Consider the following 21167-nt stretch of genomic DNA (forward strand, 5'->3'; position numbering starts at 1 on the left):
AGTAAATATTCAATAAATATTTATTAAATGAATGAATGAATTCTGCTGATTTGAGATGCCAACTTTGTTATATGTGAAACTCTGTATGTGTTAATTCTTACTGGACTCCTTTTTCCTTTGGTGTGTCCATTTATTCTTATGCCCGTAGCAATCTCTTCTAATTGTTGAATGTTTATAGTGAGTTTAATATATGTTAAGTCTAGTTTTTGCATCCCTCCCCTTACACCTTGGCTGTCCTTGCTTTTTAATTTTTCCATATGAACTTTAGAATCAGTCCAGAAGAATATGAATTTAAAAAATTAAATTGATAAATTCCCTTTAGGAAAATTTCTTTATGATGCTGAATCTTCTTATCCAGGATTGATATGTCTTCCCATTAGTTCAAATCCTTTTCTGTACTTCAAGAGTGTTTTTAACATTATATATGTTTTGCATATTTCTGAATTTTTTCCCATAGATTTGATTTTTTGTTACTGGGGTAAATCTGTTTCCATATGTAAATTTAATAAGTATGTTATTTCTATGCTTAAAACCCTTCAGTGACTCTCTGTCTCACTCAGAAAAAAGCCAGTGGCCTATAAAACCTTAATGATATGGCCCCTATTATTGTTCTTACCTCATATCCTGCAACTATCTAATTGCTCAATCTACTGCAGCCAAATTAGCCTCTTTGCTGTTCCCTGATGCCAGGAAAGTTCCAGACTTAAGGTGCTGGCCTGGCCTTTCTGTCCTGTGTTGAATGCTTTCTCCCCCAATATCCTCATGGCTAACTCCCCCTCATCCTTTTAGTCTTCACTATCAATCTTTCAATGATGCTTCCTAGACCACTTTTTAAAAAGTAAAACCCATTCTTTGCCTGTTCCCTCTCTTCCTCTCTTACCATCTACCAACATACTAAATAATTTACTTTACATTCTATCTCCCCAAGCTAGAATGTAAGTCCCACAGGGAAAGAAATTTTTATTTTTTGTTCACTGAGATTTTCCGTGCGTCTAGAACAGGCATAGAGTAGGTTTTCAGTAAGTATCTGTTGAGTGAATGAATGCCCCACTACTTTGTTGACTTCAGTTATCATTATAATTTTTCGGTTAATTCTCTTGGGTTTCTCATTATGTAGGATAGAATTTGATAAAGCAGAGTGATCTGAAACCCAAGTCAAACTTTGTATCTTTTATGAAGCTTTTCTGGGTAAAATTAGCCATTCAGCCCTGTGGCAGAGGCTGTTAGTGTCCAATAACTATGTGGTCCTCTGCGTTTGAGCCTCACTTACAGTTAGACTGGGTCTATGTGATTGGGTTCTGGACAATAGAGTATGGGCAAAAGGGATGCAAGCCAGTCACAAGTCTGGCCGTGAAAAACCAACTCCTGAAAAACTCCAGCTCTCATTTTTCCTGCCTTAGTGACCTTGGAGGCCATGTTCTCCAGGTGTCAGGGCCAAGAGATGGAAAAGGGCTGCCTGACTGGCATTGGGCATTAGACTGTAGTGTGAGCAAGGATTAAACTTTCATTGTATGAAGTCACCAGTATTTGTAAGTTTGCATTTAAAGGCAGCTAGTATTAACTTTGTTGACTATTATATGCTCACACTGTACCCAGACATATTTCTATCTTATATCTCTCTCTACTGTACTTAGTATTTATTTGTCTGTTGTTCTCTAATAGAATCTAAGCCCCTTGGGACTGAATAATTCTCTTGTCTTTGAATTTTCTACATCTAGTATATATCATAGAATTTATTTTTTTATTTTTTATTTTTATTATACTTTAGGTTTTAGGGTACATGTGCACAATGTGCAGGTTTGTTACATATGTATCCATGTGCCATGTTGATTTCCTGCACCCATTAACTCGTCATTTAGCATTAGGTATATCTCCTAATGCTGTCCCTCCCCCCTCCCCCCACCCCACAACAGTCCCTGGAGTGTGATGTTCCCCTTTCTGTGTGTCCATGAGTTCTCATTGTTCAATTCTCACCTATGAGTGAGAACATGCGGTGTTTGGTTTTTTGTCCTTGGGATAGTTTACTGAGAATGATGTTTTCCAGTTTCATCCATGTCCCTACAAAGGACATGAACTCATCATTTTTTATGGCTGCATAGTATTCCATGGTGTATATGTGCCACATTTTCTTAATCCAGTCTATCGTTGTTGGACATTTGGGTTGGTTCCAACTCTTTGCTGTTGTGAATAGTGCCGCAATAAACATACGTGTGCATGTGTCTTTATAGCAGCATGATTTATAGTCCTTTGGGTATATACCCAGTAATGGGATGGCTGGGTCAAATGGTATTTCTAGTTCTAGATCCCTGAGGAATCGCCACACTGACTTCCACAATGGTTGAACTAGTTTACAGTCCCACCAACAGTGTAAAAGTGTTCCTATTTCTCCACATCCTCTGCAGCACCTGTTGTTTCCTGCTTTTTTAATGATGGCCATTCTAACTGGTGTGAGATGGTATCTCACTGTGGTTTTGATTTGCATTTCTCTGATGGCCAGTGATGATGAGCATTTCTTCATGTGTTTTTTGGCTGCATAAATGTCTTCTTTTCAGAAATGTCTGTTCATGTCCTTTGCCCACTTTTTGATGGGATTGTTTGTTTTTTTCTTGTAAATTTGTTTGAGTTCATTGTAGATTCTGGATATTAGCCCTTTGTCAGATGAGTAGGTTGCAAAAATTTTCTCCCATTCTGTAGGTTGCCTGTTCACTCTGATGGTAGTTTCTTTTGCTGTGCAGAAGCTCTTTAGTTTAATTAGATCCCATTTGTCAATTTTGGCTTTTGTTGCCATTGCTTTTGGTGTTTTAGACATGAAGTCCTTGCCCACGCCTATGTCCTGAATGGTATTGCCTAGGTTTTCTTGTAGGATTTTAATGGTTTTAGGTCTAACATTTAAGTCTTTAATCCATCTTGAATTAATTTTTGTATAAGGTGTAAGGAAGGGATCCAGTTTCAGCTTTCTACATATGGCTAGCCAGTTTTCCCAGCACCATTTATTAAATAGGGAATCCTTTCCCCATTTCTTGTTTTTGTCAGGTTTGTCAAAGATCAGATAGTTGTAGATATGCGGCATCATTTCTGAGGGCTCTGTTCTGTTCCATTGATCTATGTCTCTGTTGTGGTACCAGTACCATGCTGTTTTGGTTACTGTAGCCTTGTAGTATAGTTTGAAGTCAGGTAGCGTGATGCCTCCAGCTTTGTTCTTTTGGCTTAGGATTGACTTGGCGATGCGGGCATAGAATTTAAAAAACTACTCAAAAATGTTTCTCGAGTGAATTTTTGAGAAAAACCAAGAGGGAAAAGGATTTGGAAATCTCAATCATTAAAAAAATAGGGTATTTAATACCAAGCAAAGAAGGGTGAGAAGATGATGAGATGAAATTCTATGAAGAATATCTTTGCAATATATGTCTTTGCAATACAGATTTTTAAATATTAATGGAGTTGAATTAGTACCAAAAAATAAAAATTTTCTCATATTAGAGAAAATTAGATGAATTATCTCATAAAAAGTTATTTGTAATTTTGTACAGAAATATTACTGAAATGATTTTTGCCCTTATTTAGTTTACATGTTTTTTTCTCATTAAATTTATAACATCAGATCTCTGGAAATCTCAAACTTTTCTTAGTCTACTAAGTATTATAAGTCTTCTTAGTCTACCAAGTATTATAGTGGGAAAAGTCTCAAATGGGGAGAAGATCATGAAAAAAAGCCTTAAAATACTATTAAAATAATTTTTCTCACATTGACACCTACCTCATCCTTTTTACAAAGTTTCTCAACCAATATGTGTTAGAAGAAAATTCCAAATATAGAGCTAATTCTGGCCATCAAGTAGTGATATGTAATACTGATATTTATAGATCTTTATGATATAATTCCTATAATACATTTCACTGAAAACATTCAAGGTTTGATCTAGAATCAAATTTATTTTCGTATTCTGACACAGCCATTTCATCTGATTCCTACCAAGACTATAAACAACAAATGTAGTAATAATAAATATAATATTGGAATCTAGTACTATCATTATGTAGACGAATGATCTAAGCGAGTCACTAGTTGCTATAAAAATAAATGGTTATATATAGGAATTTGGCACTTTTTCCAATTTTGTGACCGAATCTCTTCTTTGCTACTCTAAGAGATTTTATATCAGGAACTATTATCTAGTTTCCTGACCTTTCAAAAGTGTGTTCTTTTGTATCTCTTTATTTCACTGTCTTCTATAGCTAAACACACATGCTCTATTAAAAAGTAAGGCTCATTTATTTAATAATGTGAATAATTGAGCTTTGAACTCTTGTAGTTAAAAGATTCATACTACTCAATGAAGTTAGTATATCTAGGGAATAAATAGCCCCAATGACTACTGTGTGACCGTGATATCACAATCTAAGGTCTCCCCTCAGTGTGGATTGTTAAGAGTTTAATGAAGTACATTGTGAGGGATCTCATCTCTCACAGCAGATACACATTGATTAGGCTTACAGAGCTAGTGTCTAAAGTAAGCATTCTTATTTATTTATTGAGATGTGGCCTCGTTATGTTGCCCAGCCTGGATACTTCAATTTGTTAAACTATGATGATATATAACTGACACAGACTTGAGTTGATGTGAGCCAGGCTTTCTTTCTCTGTCGACTGACATGTATGGGAAGCCAAATTTGTAATCAGAATATTTTAATGGGTATAGAGAAAACAAGAAAACAACAAGAATTATATAATATGAAAGTGTATCTGTAATTAGTCTGATGCATTTATTTCCATAAGAGACAGAATCTGACTTAGAACTGTAATGCATGAAGTCTTCTGGCTACAATACCCTCTCTACTTAATAGTGCTTAGATAGGCACTGCCGATGTTTGCCTCTGTGCCTTTCCTTTCTGTGAGTGTCCCTTGCCAACCAACTCCTCATACTGACAGCTCTTTCTTTAGGTATGTTAATGCATATTCAGCTAGTCTCTATTATTTAAAGGAACTTTGCTTTATTCTATTCTGATCCATTGACTTTATAATTCAATTTGCATTATATAATCTTATTTCCTTCAGCTCTAAGCATTAGACATCACATCAGTTTCCCACTTGTGCTTAATACACAGTCTAAATATAGTTGAGGTGTGATATAGTTTGGATATGTATCCTCTCCAAATCTCATGTTGAAGTATGATCCCCAGTGTTTCGGGGGGGCCTGGTGGGAGGTGTTTGGATCATGAAGGCAGACCCCTCATGAGTGGCTTGCTGCCCTCCTCATGGTAATGAGTGAGTTCTTGCTCTATTAGCTAATGTGAGATCTGATTGTTTAAAAGAATCTGTGGTCTTCCCCTTTTCCCTCTTGCTCCCTCTCTCACCAGGTGATACACTCGCTCCCCGTCACCTTCTGCCATGATTGTATGCTTCCTGAGGGCTCACCAGAAGCAGATGCTGGCACCATGCTTCCTGTATAGCCTGCAGACGCATGAGCCAAGATAAACTGCTTTTCTTTCTTTCCTTTTTTTTTTTTTTTTTTTTTTTTTTTTTGAGACAGGGTCTCACTCTGGAGTGAGACGACTCCCAGACTGGAGTGCAGTGGTGCGGTCATGGCTCACTGCAGCCTCTGCCTCCCTGGTTCAAGCAGTCCTCCCACCTCAGCCTCTGGAGTAGCTGGAACTAGAGGCACGTGCCACCATACCCTCTAATTTTTTAATTTATTGTAGAGACAGAGACTTCCTATATTGTCCAGACTGGACTTGAAGTTCCTATGTTGTCCAGACTGGGCTCAAGCAATCCTCCTCCCTTGGCCTCCCAAAGTTCTGGGATTACAGGCATGAGCCACCATGCCCAGCCTCTCTTTTCTTTATAAGTTACCCAGCCTCAGATATTCCTTTACAGCAATGCAAATAGACTAAGACAAGGTGTATTACAAATATATTGTTGTGTTGCTTATTTTCTTTAAGTGTCTTCTACTAGGCCCTGACTTTCAGAAATACAATCCTTGTGGCTAATATACCATTCTTCTACTTCAGTCTTAGAGAAAGCACATAGATTTTTAAATTCTGTAAGATAACTTTCATGCTTGAGCATTATCAATATAAGTTCTGATTAAAACAGTTTGCTTTGTGTACAGCTGGAGTAGCTCATAATCAAATACCCATATACCTCCTTTTTACAAATAATAAGCTCTGCACAAGTATAAACGCTATTTGAAGGCACTGGAGAATGACTAAAAGCAGGAAGAAACAAAAGTAGTTGACACATAGAAGAAGGGAATGTCACTGAGTGAGTTTCCCATTTTTATGGCTTTTTGCCTGAGGACAGGCCCTAATCAATTCAACACATAGTGGTAAAATGGGATAGAAACATGCAGGCAGTCACCGCAGCTGGAAATTGAATGTCCTGAAGAGAGCCACAGAGTGGGAGCCTGAGTTCTTTATATGCTTTATATGCCCAAATATCTGGATGACCTTGAATTTGTATGCATGGAGGACTCCAGATAGCCCAGGTAAGGCTAAGAAGAGTGAATAGACATTTCACTTGTTGCAACAGTAAGAGAGATAGAGTTTAGAGTTTCAGTTAAGCCAAATTATCCTAATAAAACAAAATATTTGTACTCTAAAAAGGAATGTAACCATCTAGAATCTACAACACGTCACTCATAAGGTCTGGGTTAGAATTCAAAATGACTAGACATATGAAGATGGAAAAATGTCATCCATATTCAAGAGTAAAGAAAATCAGTGGAGTCAGACCTTGAGATGAGCCAAATATTGCAATTAGCAGATAATAATTTTAAATCTTAAGGATTTATTCTCAAGGATATAAGAGAAAATTTGCTTATTATCAGTGAGTAAATGGGAAACCCCAGCAGAGAAATAGGAAATATGGAAAAATAATTAAATAGAAATTCTAGAATTAAAAAATAACATCTGAAATAAAAAATTTCTGAGTGGGCTTAACAGTGGATTGGAAACAGAAGAAAGAGTAGGTGTACTTGAAGCTCTGTTGAAAATATCGGTATGAAAAACAGACTTTTTTTTTTTTTTTGAGAGTGAGTCTCACTCTGTCACCCAGGCTGGAGTACAGTGGCCCGATCTCAGCTCACTGCAACTTCTGCCTCCTGGGTTCAAGTGATTCTCCTGCCTCAGCTTCCTGAGTAGCTGTAGCTGGGACTACAGGCGTGCAGCCTGGCTAATTTTTGAATTTTTAGTAGAGTCAAGGTTTCACCATGCTGGTCAGGCTGGTCTTGAACTCCTGACCTTGTGATCTGTCCACTGCTGGGATTACAGGTGTGAGCCACTGTGCTCAGCCCGAATTTTTTTTTTTTTTTTTTTTACAGAATCCTCAGCGACTTGTCAAACAATGTTAAGTGATTGACATACTTGTAACTGGGAACCCAGAAGGAGAAAAGAGAACACAGCAGGAAACAAACAAACAAACAAACAAAAAAAAACAGTATTTAAAGAAATGATGGTCTCCAATTTTCCAAATTTAGTGAAAGCCAAAATTTCAGATTTAAGCTCAACAAACACCAAGCAAACTTAGACACATCATAGTCAAATGGCAGGAGGAAAAAAAATATAAAGAGAAAATCTTGAAAGCAGTCAGAGAAAGTGACACATTACATAGGGGAAATAGCAGTATAAATGGCAACTGATTTCTTATCAGAAATCATAGAGACCAAAAGATAGTGGAAGGAAATATTTAAAGTGCTCAGAGGGAAAAACTATGAACCCAGAACTTTGTATCTTGCAAAAATATCCTTCAAGGATGAAGACAATAATAAAAGCATTGCCCGTAAAAGCTAAAAAGTGGTTAAAAAAAAAAAAAAAGTCCATCAACTCATGAATGTATAAATAAAATGTAGTATATATACACAATGGAATATTTGTCAATAAAAATAAAGTACTGTTATATATTACCACAACATAGATCACCCATAAAAACATTATGCTAAGTCAAAGAAGCCATTTGCAAAATAACCCCAAATGTGTAATTCTGTTACACATTTTAAATGTATTACACATATTTATATATTAAATGTCCAGTATAGGCAAATTTATAGAGATAGAAAGTAGATTAGTGGTAGGGTGGGGAATGGCGATTGACTGCTCATGGATGTGGTGTTTCTTTTAGGGGAGATGAAAACATTCTAAAATTGGATTTTGGTCATGGTTACACAACCCTGTGAATATACTAAAAACATTGAATTGTATACCTTAAATGGATAGATTGTGTGGTATGTGAATTATATCATATAAATAATCTCAATAAGGCTGTTTAAAAATGAAGGCAATATAAAGACATTTTCAGATAAGAAAAAACTAAGATGATTTATTACCAGCAAGCCTGTACTAGAAGAAATGCAAAAGGAAGGTCTCCAAGCTGAGGGGAAATAATACCAAATGGAAACTTGAGTCTACAGAAAGAAATGAAGAACTTTGGAAATAGTAAAAATTTGTGTAAATATAAAACCGTCTCTTAAATCTCAACTTAGGTAAAGTACATATGAGTACCTAAACCAAAAATAGTGACATCGTTTTGTGGATAATATAGACTGTAGATTCAATACACATGACAACTGTGGCATAAAGGGAAGGGAAGTAAAGGGAACAATATAGTTGTAAAATTTCTGCATTGTATGTAAAGTGATATAATAGTAACCCTAAGTAGACTGCACAGTTCAGAATGTGTACTGTAAGGCCTAGAATAACCACTAAAAATGTAATGCAGAGTTGGCTAAAAGGTTTATAGATAATAAGAATGAAATTCTAAAAACAATAGTTAACCAAGAAAAGGAAGGCTCAGAAAATAAATGGAACAAAGAGAAACCACGGGATGGTAGACCAATATACAAACATATTAATTTTATTAAATGTAAATAAACTAAACTTGCCAACTAAAGACAGATTGTATATTGAAAGAGAGAGTGAGACAGGGAGGGGAGGGAGTCATCAGGAAGACATGCAATCATAAATGGTACATATATGTACCTAATAACAGAGCTTTAGAATCATGAAACGTTTGGTAAAGGGAGAAACAGATAAATCCACTAATTGGAGATTTTAACATCCGTCTCTCAGTAGTTCATAGACCAATAGACCAAAAAAAAAAAAAATTCACTAAGGACACAGTGAATGAAGAACCACTGTCAACCACCTCAACCTAACTGATAATGATAGAAAAACCTATCCTCCAAAACTATATACATTCATTAAATGTACATGTTATATTCACCAAGAGAGAGGTTGGGTTATAAAAAAGTCTCAGTAAATTTTATCATTGAAAATTTATAGGGCAAAGATCAGCAAACTATGACCCATGAGCTAAATCTTGCCCATCACCTGTTTTTGTATGATGTTAGTAATAGTTTTACATTTGTAAATATTTTTTAAAAATATTTTGACATAGAAAATGTATATAAAATTCAAATTTCAGTGTTTATAATTAAAATTCTATAGGAACAAAGCCACACTCATTCATTTACATATCGTCAATGCCTGCTTTCACACAACAAAGTTGAGTAGTTGCAACAGAGACTGTATGGCCCGCAAAGCCTAAAATATTTGCTATTTGGCCCCTTTCCTTTCACAGAAAACATTTTTCTAACCCCTGCCTTGGAGTACATTCTCTTACCATGATAAAATTATAGCAGAAATAACTAACATGTCTAGAAAAACTCCTAATATTTGGAAATGGATACCTTGAAAAGATTATATAAAAATTAATAAACTCATAGCTAGATTAATAGAATATATGAAAATTACCAGCTGAGAGTGGTGCTCGCTGCTGTAATCCCAGCGCTTTGGGAAGCTGAGGTGGGAGGAACAAATTAAGGCCAGGAGTTCCAGACCAGCCTGGGCAACCCTGTCTCTACAACAAAATTTGAAAAATTAGCCAGGCATGGTGGTGCATACCTGTAGTCCTGGCTACTCAGGACGCTGAAGTGAGAGGAACACTTGATCCCAGAAGTTAGAGGGTACAGTGGGCTATGATTGTGCCACTGCAGCTCCAGGCTGGATGACAGAGTATAGACCCTGTCTCAAAAAAAAAAAAAAAGAAAAAAACAATTACCAACTACAGTAAGAAAATTACCAGCATCAGTAATGAAAAAGTACAGATGATCCTACAGATATCAGAAGAATTATAATAGAGGCTTCTGCTTCCTGCCTTGATGAAGTAATTGGACCAGACTTGCTCTCCTCTTTAAAACGTCTATAAAAATCGGGAAAATAAATGAAACACCCTTTTTTCAGACAGTCGACAACAGGCAGTGCAGGACAGTGATCCCTGAGAGAAGGAGAACAAGCTTAGAGCTCCCTCTAATCTTCCAGCCTCCCTTCCTGGAGGTACGCTCTGGACCGTGGTGCCGAGAGATGGGTGCACCAAGCGGAGCACTCTGGTCTTGCTGAGTTGAGGAGAAAGAGATCAGAGGTCAGGGAGGTTGACATGGCTGAAATTTGCGGATGCACTACCAGAGAAGAGGAAGCTGTATAAGAGAATGAGTTCCAGAAATCTGCATAGAGATCCCTTTTGATTATCTTGTCAAATGCTACATTAGACAAGTGTAGTGTCAAACTCCATAGTGCTGCACAAAGAACTTCTGGGAAGCTCGAAGGTGAGCAACCCCAGAGCTCAGGCAGGGCTGCGATGTGTTTACATTCTGACCAGCTAGAGTGAAGTGTCCTTGGTGAACACCTAGGGTATTCACTTGAGATCCAAAGAGTCACTCTTCAGGATTAGAGCAAAAGTCGGCCTAAATGCTACTCCATTTGTACCCTGTCAAAGCTTAAAACCAAGCTTTAAAAGAATCAAGCTGATTTACAAGTAACTTTGTCCCCCAAAGCAAAGTTCAATGCTCTTTAAACAAAGACAACAAAATCTAGCACTCAAAAATGTAAGATTCATGTTCAGCAAGCAATGCAAAATTACTAGATACAAAGAAGCAAGGAAAATGTGATTAGGATGAAAAAGTCAATCAGTAGAAACAGACCTACAAATGTCAGCAATGATGGAATTAGCAAACAAGAGATTTAAAGCAGTTACTATAAATATGTAAAGAATTTAAAGGAAAACCTGAATGAAATGGAGAGATTTCTAGAAGCTGAAAAATGAAATATCTTTAATGAAAAGTTGAGTGGATGGGCTTAGCAAATTAGATACTGCAGAATAAAATATTAATGAATTAATGACATAGCAATAAAAACTTTCCAGAATAAAACAGATTTTTTTTTTCAGACTAAGGAACAGAGTCAAAGAGGTCTAACATATATGTGTTAAGGTATCTCAGAAAGATGAGAGGGCAGAAAAAGCATTTGAAGAAGTAATGGCCAAAAAGTCTCAGGATCTTACATATTCTACACCTTTTACAGACAAGCAGTGACTGAGAGCATTCATCGGTAGGCCATGCTACGTGAAATTTTAAAGGAAGTTCATCATCAAAAGTAAACTGAAACCAGATGGAAACAGATCTACATGAAGGAATGAAGAAAGCTTAGAAATACAACATTCTTTGCATAAGTCCAAAACATCCACATTGCTTTGAGTTGAAGCAGGAACAGTACTATAAACTTTAAAAATTCATTCAGGACTGGGTGTGCTGGCTCATGCCTATAATCAAATCACTTTGGGAAGCCAAGATGAGAGGATTGCTTGAGCTCAGGTATTCAAGACCAGCCTGGACAACATAGTGAGACCCCATCTCTACAAAAAAATTTAAAAATTAGCTGGGCATGATGGCCTGTGCCTGTAGTCCCAGCTACGTGGGAGGCTGAGATGGGAGGATCACTTGAGTCCAGGAGTTTAAGGCTGCAGGCAGTGAGTTATGATGACACCACTGCCACTCCGGCCTGGGCACAGAGTGAGACCTTGTCTCAAAAAAAAAAAAAAAAAAAAAAGGAAGGTGTAGGATTCTATTTTTGCCACCCTGTGGGATAAATTCATACCTTCATTTTATTCCTCAGGGTCTTTGTGGTCCCATCTCTAAACCCACTTCCTCTGTCTCTTTCCAGTTGACTTCTCCTTGTTGATTCAGATCAACTCTAATATCTCTAGTTCCTTGGCATCATCCATTTTATGCCATTTACACAGAGTTAATATCCAGTGTGACATGTAGAATATAAAGGGCTCTTCATTCAGCAAAGACCTATGTGTATCTATCAAGAGACTCAGGATATTCCACATCCTAAGCAACTTTGTCACCTGTGAAATTTGTGAAATGTTTAAACACAAAACTAAGAACATTAGAAGGAGTTGTAGGCTGGGCGCGGTGGCTCATGCCTATAATCTCAGCAGTTTGGGAGGCCGAGGTGGGCAGATCATTTGAGGTCAGGAGTTCGAGACCAGCCTGACCAAAATGGTGAAACCCTATCTCTACTAAAAAATACAAAAATTATCAGGGCATGGTGGCGCATGCCTGTAGTCCCAGCTACTTGGGAGGCTGAGGCAGGAGAATCGCTTGAACCCAGGTGGTGGAGGTTGCAGTGAGTGGAGATCGCGCCACTGCACTCCAGCCTGGGTGACAGAACGAGACTGTCTCGAAAAGAAAAAGAAAAAAAGAGTTGTATAACAGTCAACCTCTTTGACGTCGGCATCCTCTGACACATGCTGTAACTATAGAAATTCTCCCAACTAGCTTCTCAATCTTCACAAACTGTTACAAAGCTTGGTTCACATTCTGAGCTACTTTGATATCCAGGATAATGTCTAGGTAAATGTCAAGTGTCTGAAACTTCTTGGTAGTGGAGACACTTTGAGAACATTAGAACACCTGTCTATATTGTCATGGCTCTTCAAACACACTTCCTAGATGGCATCCACAGTGTATAGCGAAAATTCATGTGTACCTTCCTGCTTTTGATTATTGAAGCATCTAGATAGTGTTTGAATGTCACAGATGTCAGCACCTTGATAACATTAACAGGATTATTGTGAGCCTGAGTAAGGTGAGCCTAAAAGCTCCTTGCTGGCAACAGGTCTTAGAGTGCTCTTTGAACAGCACTTATAATTGGCAAGAGGTGGTATGTGTGTCAGATTCTGCAGTGTCATATTCACATGGCAGTGGTTATCTGTATTCTGGAGCAACAATTTCCAGTAGATCCCATTGCTTAGTAGAAAGGCAAAATGGATTTTGGGAAACAGAATAACATCTTTTCCCACAGACCATCCAAATATGTATTCAGATTCTTCTCTAAATTCCCATCCAATTTGAAGTCCAGAATCGCTGGGTAATTTATCGTTTTCTCCAGCAGGCTTAGATTTGACTCCTCATGGTCTAGCAACCAATAAACTAAAAGTTATTAGCAACCCCCACCACCCCATGTGCCTTAATCAGTTTGGACTACTACAACAAAATACCACAGACAAGATGGCTTAAACATCAGAAACTTCTCTGATTTCTGGAGGATGGGAAGTCCAAGGTCAAGGTGCTGGCTGATTCGGTTGGTGGTGAGGGCCCTCTTTCTGGTTTGCAGATGGACACCTTCTTGCTGCATACTTACATGGCAGAGAGAGGGAGACAGGAAGCAACTCTTTCCTGTCTCTTATAAGGGCACTGATCTCATCTTGACCCTCATGACCCTAATTACCCCCGAAAGGCCTTTCTTCATAATACCGTCACATTGGAGTTACGATTTCAACATTCACATCTGTAATGCCAGTATATAATGGTAAAATTAAAATGGAATAATTCTAATCAAGTTAGAAAAACATGAAATAAGTTACTGGTTCGTAGCAATTATTATATTTTCCGTGACAAAAATTGTGAAAACCCCTTTCTCTGAAGTGCATTAAATCCCTTAGCCATTCTGGCAGCTCCTTTGGGAGCAGTTTTTTACTCCGTTAGGGGACCATGATTCCTGGCTCTGTCATCCTTCATCATTTTTCTCCAAGGCCTCATCTGAGTTAGTGATTAAAACATACGTCTTTCCTGGGGACCGCAAAGCTTTCATAGCTCACTTCCTGCTGTTGTGATCTGGGGGCCTAGGGATTGCTTTAGGATTTGAACAGGATTTGCAGGCCAGGCTTTTGGTTTCTTTGGTAATGTAATTCACTCAAAAACATTCTAGGCTCTAGAAATCTCCCTATTTCTACTCAGCTCCATATATAAGCAACACAGCTAAATATCGAAAATAAATAGTTTTTAAACTTAGATTTAGATCTTTTACATTAATATTCTTTCTTATTTGTTCATCCCTTCCCTTTCAATTTAATGGCGGGGTAATTTAAGCCCATCTGAAACTAGGCTTAGTTTGGGAGGGCCATATCCTTAATCTGATTTTTGCCTCCAAGATAGTTACCATTGTCTGGCAAAGAAATAAAATACTTGGGACACACAAAAAAATGATAATATTCATATCTCATCTAATTATAATTTTTTAAATTGATAATAAATTTATATGGTCCAAAAATCAAGTCGTAATAAAAGGTTTATAATAAAAATTGTTATTTCCACCCCCTTCTAACATATTTGTGCATATATAAGCCAATACCAACTTGAAATCTTATATTCTGTCAGTTTTTACACTGTTTTTCTACCTTGCTTTTTCTCTTCAGAATATATTTTGGAGATCATTTCATGTCAATCCACAGAGTACTTCACTATAGCTACATAGTATTATATTTTATGCAGATAATAGGCTGTATTTAACCCTACTGATAGACATTTGGGTTGCTACTTATCTTTTGCTAATGCAAATACAACAATTAACCTTATATGTATGTCATATTTTAGGGTGCAAGTGAATCCCAAGAATTTGGCTGGGTCAAAGGGTATATGCATATTAATTTTGGTATACATTGCCAAATTGTCCTGGGTAGGAATGTGAATTCCTACCAGCTATATATGAGAATATGTCATTTCCTAGCAGAGTATGTTGTGTAACTTTGGGTTTTTACCAATCTGATAGATGAAAATGTTATCTGATTTGGAGTTTTTACCAAGCTGATAGCAGCATATGTGGTCTAATTTTGGGTTCTAACCAATCTGATAGATGAGAAATGGTATCTCAGTGTTATTTTTAATTCAATCTTTTGATAGGTGAGGTTGAGCCATATGTGTTTCCTTTTGTGTCAACAGTTTTTCCCTAGTTGTTCTATTAAGTTGTATTCTTATAGTAGCCATTGTAGAGATTGTTTATATAATAAAGATACTATTAAAAGCTATATTATCTATTTGATTGAGATATGAGTTGCAAACATTCTCTTCTAGTTTGTCACTTGTGATTTTGTTCTTGATAAATTTTGGCCATAATTAAGTTTTATTTTTTATTTTTACATACTTGATTTTATCAGTCTTTTATGGGTTTTGGATGTTGACTTATAATTTGATTTTTTATATTCAAGATGTGGAGAACAGAGTTGACATAGCAGGTCTTAGACTGCTGTCCTTAGAAAGGCCTCCTTGCAAAGTTGGCTGTTGCTGGTGTTTAGAAACTTAGTTGGCATACAGTTCTCTATACTTAAATGAAACTTTTCCTAAATGATAAGGATGTCTCTGTATGCCTAAACTGTATAAGCATTGTGGTTTATGCTGAATACCTGCTTTTCTTTTGGGAGTCTGGAATTTTGGTATATGCGAGGCAGAAGATACATATATGAACAGTTTCCATAAAAAATCTTGGACACTGAGTCTCTGATGAGCTTCCCTAGTAGACAACACTTCACTTATGTTGTCACAATCCATTACTAGAGGAATTAGGCTTGTTCTGTGTGACTCCACTAGGAGGGAACTCTTCAAAGCTTGTGCCTCATTTCCTTCAGACTTCATCCCATATATCTTTTCCCTTTGTAGTTTTTGCTTTGTATCTTTTTGCTGTAATAAATCATTACTGTGGGTACAACTATGTGTTGAGTCCATTGAGTCTTCTTGGGAGTTATAATAGAACTTACCCTTATTTTTTTCCTTTTTGTTTAATTAAAGACTTTTTTGGCCTGGTGCAGTGGCTCATGCCAGTAATCCCAGCATTTTGGGAGACTGAGGCAAGCAGACCACTTGAGGTCAGGAGTTCAAGACCAGCCTGGCCAACATGGTGAAACCTAGTCTCTACTAAAAATACAAAAATTAGCCTGGCATGGTGGTGCATGCCTGTAGTCACAGCTACATGGGAGGCTGAGGCACAAGAATCACTTGAACCTGGGAGGTAGAACTTGCAGTGAACCAAGATTGCATCACTGCATTCCATCCCGGGTGACAGGGCAAAACTCTGTCTCAAAAAAAAAAAAAAAACTGCTTTTTAAAAAAAAATATTTGCCAATTTTTAAAACAATTTTTTAATTATACTTTAAGTTCTGGGATACATGTACAGAACGTGCAGGTTTGTTACATAGGTATACACGTGCCATGGTGGTTTGCTGCACCCATCAACTCATCATCTACATTAGGTATTTCTCCTAATGCTATTCCTCCCCTAGCCCCCTGCCTCCCAACAGGCCCCAGTGTGTGATGTTCCCATCCCTGTGTCCATGTGTTCTTATTGTTCAACTCCCACTTATGAGTGAGAACATGCAGTGTTTGGTTTTCTGTTCCTGTGTTAGTTTGCTGAGAATGATGGTTTCCAGCTTCATCCATGTCCCTGCAAAGGACATGAACTCATTCTTTTTTATGGTTGTGTAGTGTTCCATGGTGTATATGTGCCACATTTTCTTAATCCAGTCTATCATTGATGGACATTTGGATTGGTTCTAAGTAAAAAGACCCCTTTTTAAGGGCAGTTTTAGGTTCACAGCAAAATTGAGAGGAAGGTACAGAGGCCTCACTATATATATCCGCTACCCTGACACATGCAAGGCCACCCCCATTATCAACACCACCAACCAGAATGGTACGTTCATTACCATTGAGGAACCTGCATCAACATATCATAATCACCAAAGTCCATAGTTCAGGGTTCACCCATGGTGTTGTACATTCTATGGGTCTGTGCAAATGTAATGACGTGTATCCACCATTATACTATCATACCGGGTATTTTCGCTGTCCTAAAAATCCTCTGTGCTCTGCCTATTCATCCCTCCCCTGCCCTGTATTTTTTTCAGGAACTTTTATCATTTTTGTTTTTAGATATTGGGGTAACATTTATATTCATAAATTAACTTAGGATTTATATGTTTATAAGATTGAATCTATTTCATCTAGAATGTGTTTTAAAGCATTCTTCCTATAGATATTGGGATAACATTTATATTCATAAATTAATTTAGAATTTATATGTTTATAAAGTTGAATCTATTTAGCCTAGAATATGTTTTAGAATTTCCCTCATATAGGTTTTACATATTTCTTAAATTTATTCTCAGTTATTTCATCATTTTGTTTGTATTATGACTGGGGCTTTTCCTATCTTCTAATTATTGTCTGTATATAAGAAAACTAGTGATTTCTTTATGTTAATTTCCCCTGCTATCTTATTGAGTTATGTTACTATTTGTAGGAGTTTTTTATTTTATTCCTTTGGGTTTTCAAGATGTATAATCATATCATCTATAAATAGTAATAGTTTTACTTATCTCTTTCTAATGGCTGTGCCTTTTATTTCTGTATCTTGTCTAATTGTGGTTAGGACCTTCAGTACAATATTAAATAATAGAGGTAGCAGTGAGTGTTTTTTACTTTTTATTGTTTTTTGACTTTGGTGGGAATGTCTTTACTTTTTCCAGGAAATCTGATGCTAATTTTTGGCTGGGATGGATATATTTTATCATGCTAAGGAAGTAACTATATTTCTATTTTATTGAGGGTTTTTATTAGTTTTCAGATCTCAATGTCTTTGTTTGTTTCTGTATCTCTGCTGAGACTCACCATTTCTCTGCTAAGACTTTTTATACATTGTAAATATGTTTTGCTTCATTAAGAATTGTTATATTAGCGGCTTGATTCTTGTCTGTTAGTTCCAATATCTGGTTCGTCTTGGGTTTGGACTCGTTTTCTTTCTCTTGAGAACATTTGATTTTTTGGTTCTTTGTATACTTGGTGATTCTGGATTGTTTCTGGGACATTAGGAATGTTAGATTATGGATATTCTAAATGCTATTATTTTTCTGATAAGCATGGTTTCCTTTGTTTAGTAAGCAATTTTCTTGGCTGGGCTTCTACTGCAAACATGTTTTCTTATAGATGGTCTGTTTTCAATTTGTTCTGAGCCTACCTGGTTCAGGTGTCCATTAGAGATGTGGGGAGACAGCTTGAGCTTGGGGATCCCCTCTTTGGCTCATGCTCGCCCAGGATTCTCCTACTCTTTCAGCATTCATGGCTTCATAGCTTCATAGCTTCTTTTTTCTAGTTCCTCAGATCAGAAAGAGTTCTTCCATGCAAGGCCCCCATATCTCCTGTACTCACTAGGTGGCTTAGCCCCAGGCTAAAAGCTGCAGAAACAGGAATTTACTTGTACTTCCTCCAAACTAGCGTGACCTCCCCTCCAGAATCTGTCTTTATCTCTTCATTCTCCTGGATCTTCAGGTATTTGCTTTTCATATTTTGTCCAAGTCTTTATAGTTTTCTGCAGGGAGCTAGAAGTGGTGGTCATTCTATAGCATCTTAGCAAGTCATACCCAGAAGTGGAACCTCTCATATTCCACTTATTGTTTTAAATCAAAAATGGTCATTGAATTTTATCAAATGTCTAAGGACATGATCATGTTTTTTTTCTCTTTAACTATATCTACATGATGAATTGTATTATTAGTCCTGATTTTGAATCATTCTTGTATTTCTGGAGTACGGCCCACTTACTATTCTTTTAATGGTCTGCTGATTCTTATTGTATTTTATTGAGGATTTTTGTGTTGATATTCTTGAGAATGACCTATGGTTTTCTTATTGGTACAATCTTTGTTAGGTTTTGGGATCAATAATATCCTTCTTTCATTGAAGGAGTTTGAATATTTTTCTCCTTTGTCTAAGTTTTAGAATGGTTTAGCATTAGAATTATCTAATGTTTAAAGTCTGGTAGAATTCTCTGTGAAGCTGTCTGGATCTAGGTTTTCTTAGCAATAGTTCCTAAATTTGTTTTATGGAGAATGATCTATTTGAATTTTCTTCTCTGAAAATCAGTCTGTATTAGATTTTCTTTTTCTTTGGGGGTGATTTTTTTTGTAAATTATATTTTTAAGCAAAATTATCCAATTCATCCAGGTTTTCAAATTTATTGGTAAATAATTTATCAAAATAGCCTCTTTTCTGATTTTAGAACATATTATCCATTTCTGTGGTTAAATTTCCTCTGGCATATCTTCACTTATATTTTGTAGTTTGGCTATCTATTTTGCATAAAAAACAACCCTAAAAATTAGTAGCTTCAAAAATGACCATTTGACAGGTATTTGGGCTGGTCTCACCTAGGCAGTTCCACTCCATGTGGTGTCATCTTGGGTCACTCACAGGGCTGCATTCAGCCTTCAATAGCAATTTCCTCATTGTACTTGCAGCTGCTACTAGCAGTTTCCTTACTGCCCCTTAGGCCTCCACCTACTGCTTGGTCCAAAGTCCAATGCTGCAAATTTTTAAGTTTTTGGTTACACAAACACCTTACTTCTAGGAACCTTACTTCTAGGATTATCTGTTTCTGTGTAACATACTACCCCGAAACTCAGTGTCTTAAAATAGCAACCATATTATAATTTACTCAGAATTCTTGGGAATTCAAGCAGGTGATGCTAGGTGCTTTTTCTCCTCTACATGGTGTTGGCAAGGGTTACTCAGGAGCTGTGTTCAGCTGGGTGTTTGGCAGGATCTGAAACATTTAAAGTAGATTCAGGTCTCTCTCCCCAGAGGATAGTCATACTTCATATGTGGAGACCAAAAGGGAATATTCCAATAGATGACAGTGGAAGCTGTTGATCTGTTAATGCCTAACTTTAAGAATTATGAAGCATCATCTACCATATTCTCCTTGTCAAAGCAAGTCATAGGGTCACTCAGATTCAAAGGGAGGGGAAATAGACCCCAGCACTCAGTGAGAGGAGTGACAAAGAATTTGTGGCCATCTGCAATTCACCAAATGTGCTTTCTCTCAAGTTCATGTCATTTCATTTTACTGAGAACCAGCTCTTGGATTTATGTATTTTAGTTTCGTTCTCTTTTTCTAACTCATTTATTTCTTCCTTTATTAATTCCTTCTATTTACTTTGGAATTATTTTATCACTCTAAAAAATCTCTTTTCCCCCACCTTTGTCACTTTTTATTTTTTTCTTACAGGGCTAATGAATGTTAGTAATACTTAATAGTAGAAATCAATTTATTAGAACTGAATGAAGTCTCCGAGGGATGTAGGAGGCAAAGAGTGATCGGGAACTTGAGACCTTGCCTTGACATCTCTGCACTAGGGTGTCCTAAGTACCTTTAGGACTCTGGGCTCTGGATGCTATGTGGCAACAGAAAATTGAAAAGTGAAGTGAAAGGATGCCAAGGAAAACTTTGAAACACTTTACCCTTTCACTTGGAGATATCCTAGATTTCGCCTGACGTTCATACTGAGTGTATTCTTCCTTATACTTTCTGCTGGTTTGCTGTATTTGATTATACCAGTTGAGTATCCTTTATCCTAAATGCTTGAGATCAGAAGTATTTCAGATTTTAGACTTTTGGATTAGGGATACTCAACTTGTATGAACTAACGTCAGTAAAAAAAAAAAAAAAAAAAAAAAATCCCCAAAGAAAAAAATGTATTCATTTTGAAGTTACCCAGTATTTTTAAACTCACCCACATTATTTCTGCTTTCGCTAATCTCCAATTTTGTTTTCCGTATCTCTGGAGTCCAGACATTTTGGAAAAGCTGAAAGTTTCTTGTGTGCTTTGTAAAATTCCTTGACATGCTTTTCCATTTATTTTTGTTCTGAAATGAACTTTTTTACTACTGAACATGGTTCTTGTTCAATTCTAGGTTTAGACCTTTTTAAGCCAAATTCTTTCTCATAAATGTATTTTGAACATGCTAAAAGCTTATCAGGTGAAAAATAGTAAAAACAGTCAATAAAAGTTAGGTAATATTTAGATACTTCATATATAGCCACAAACATCTTTCAAGAAAAAATGATAAATTAGTTGACTTACCAATAAAATAATTCTGAAAGTCTCCCATGTGGCGGCTGTAGGATATAAAAGCTAACAAAGAAGGTTAAGTTACCATTTGCAGTACAATTTCAGATAAACTCTTTGTAATTTGTCTTGTTTTAATAAGAATTAATTAAAT

The 21167-nt window shown here is 36.6% G+C and overlaps 1 protein-coding gene across 18 annotated transcripts in view; it reads left to right on the forward strand.

Annotated features, from left to right (window-relative positions):
- NRG4 (neuregulin 4) overlaps positions 1-21167 on the forward strand; it is a 147840-nt gene that overhangs the window by 71235 nt on the left and 55438 nt on the right. The window lies entirely within an intron of this gene.

Source organism: Hylobates moloch, unplaced genomic scaffold (assembly GCF_009828535.3).
Source record: "Hylobates moloch isolate HMO894 unplaced genomic scaffold, HMol_V3 SCAFFOLD_14, whole genome shotgun sequence".
Taxonomy (NCBI): Eukaryota; Metazoa; Chordata; class Mammalia; order Primates; family Hylobatidae; genus Hylobates; species Hylobates moloch.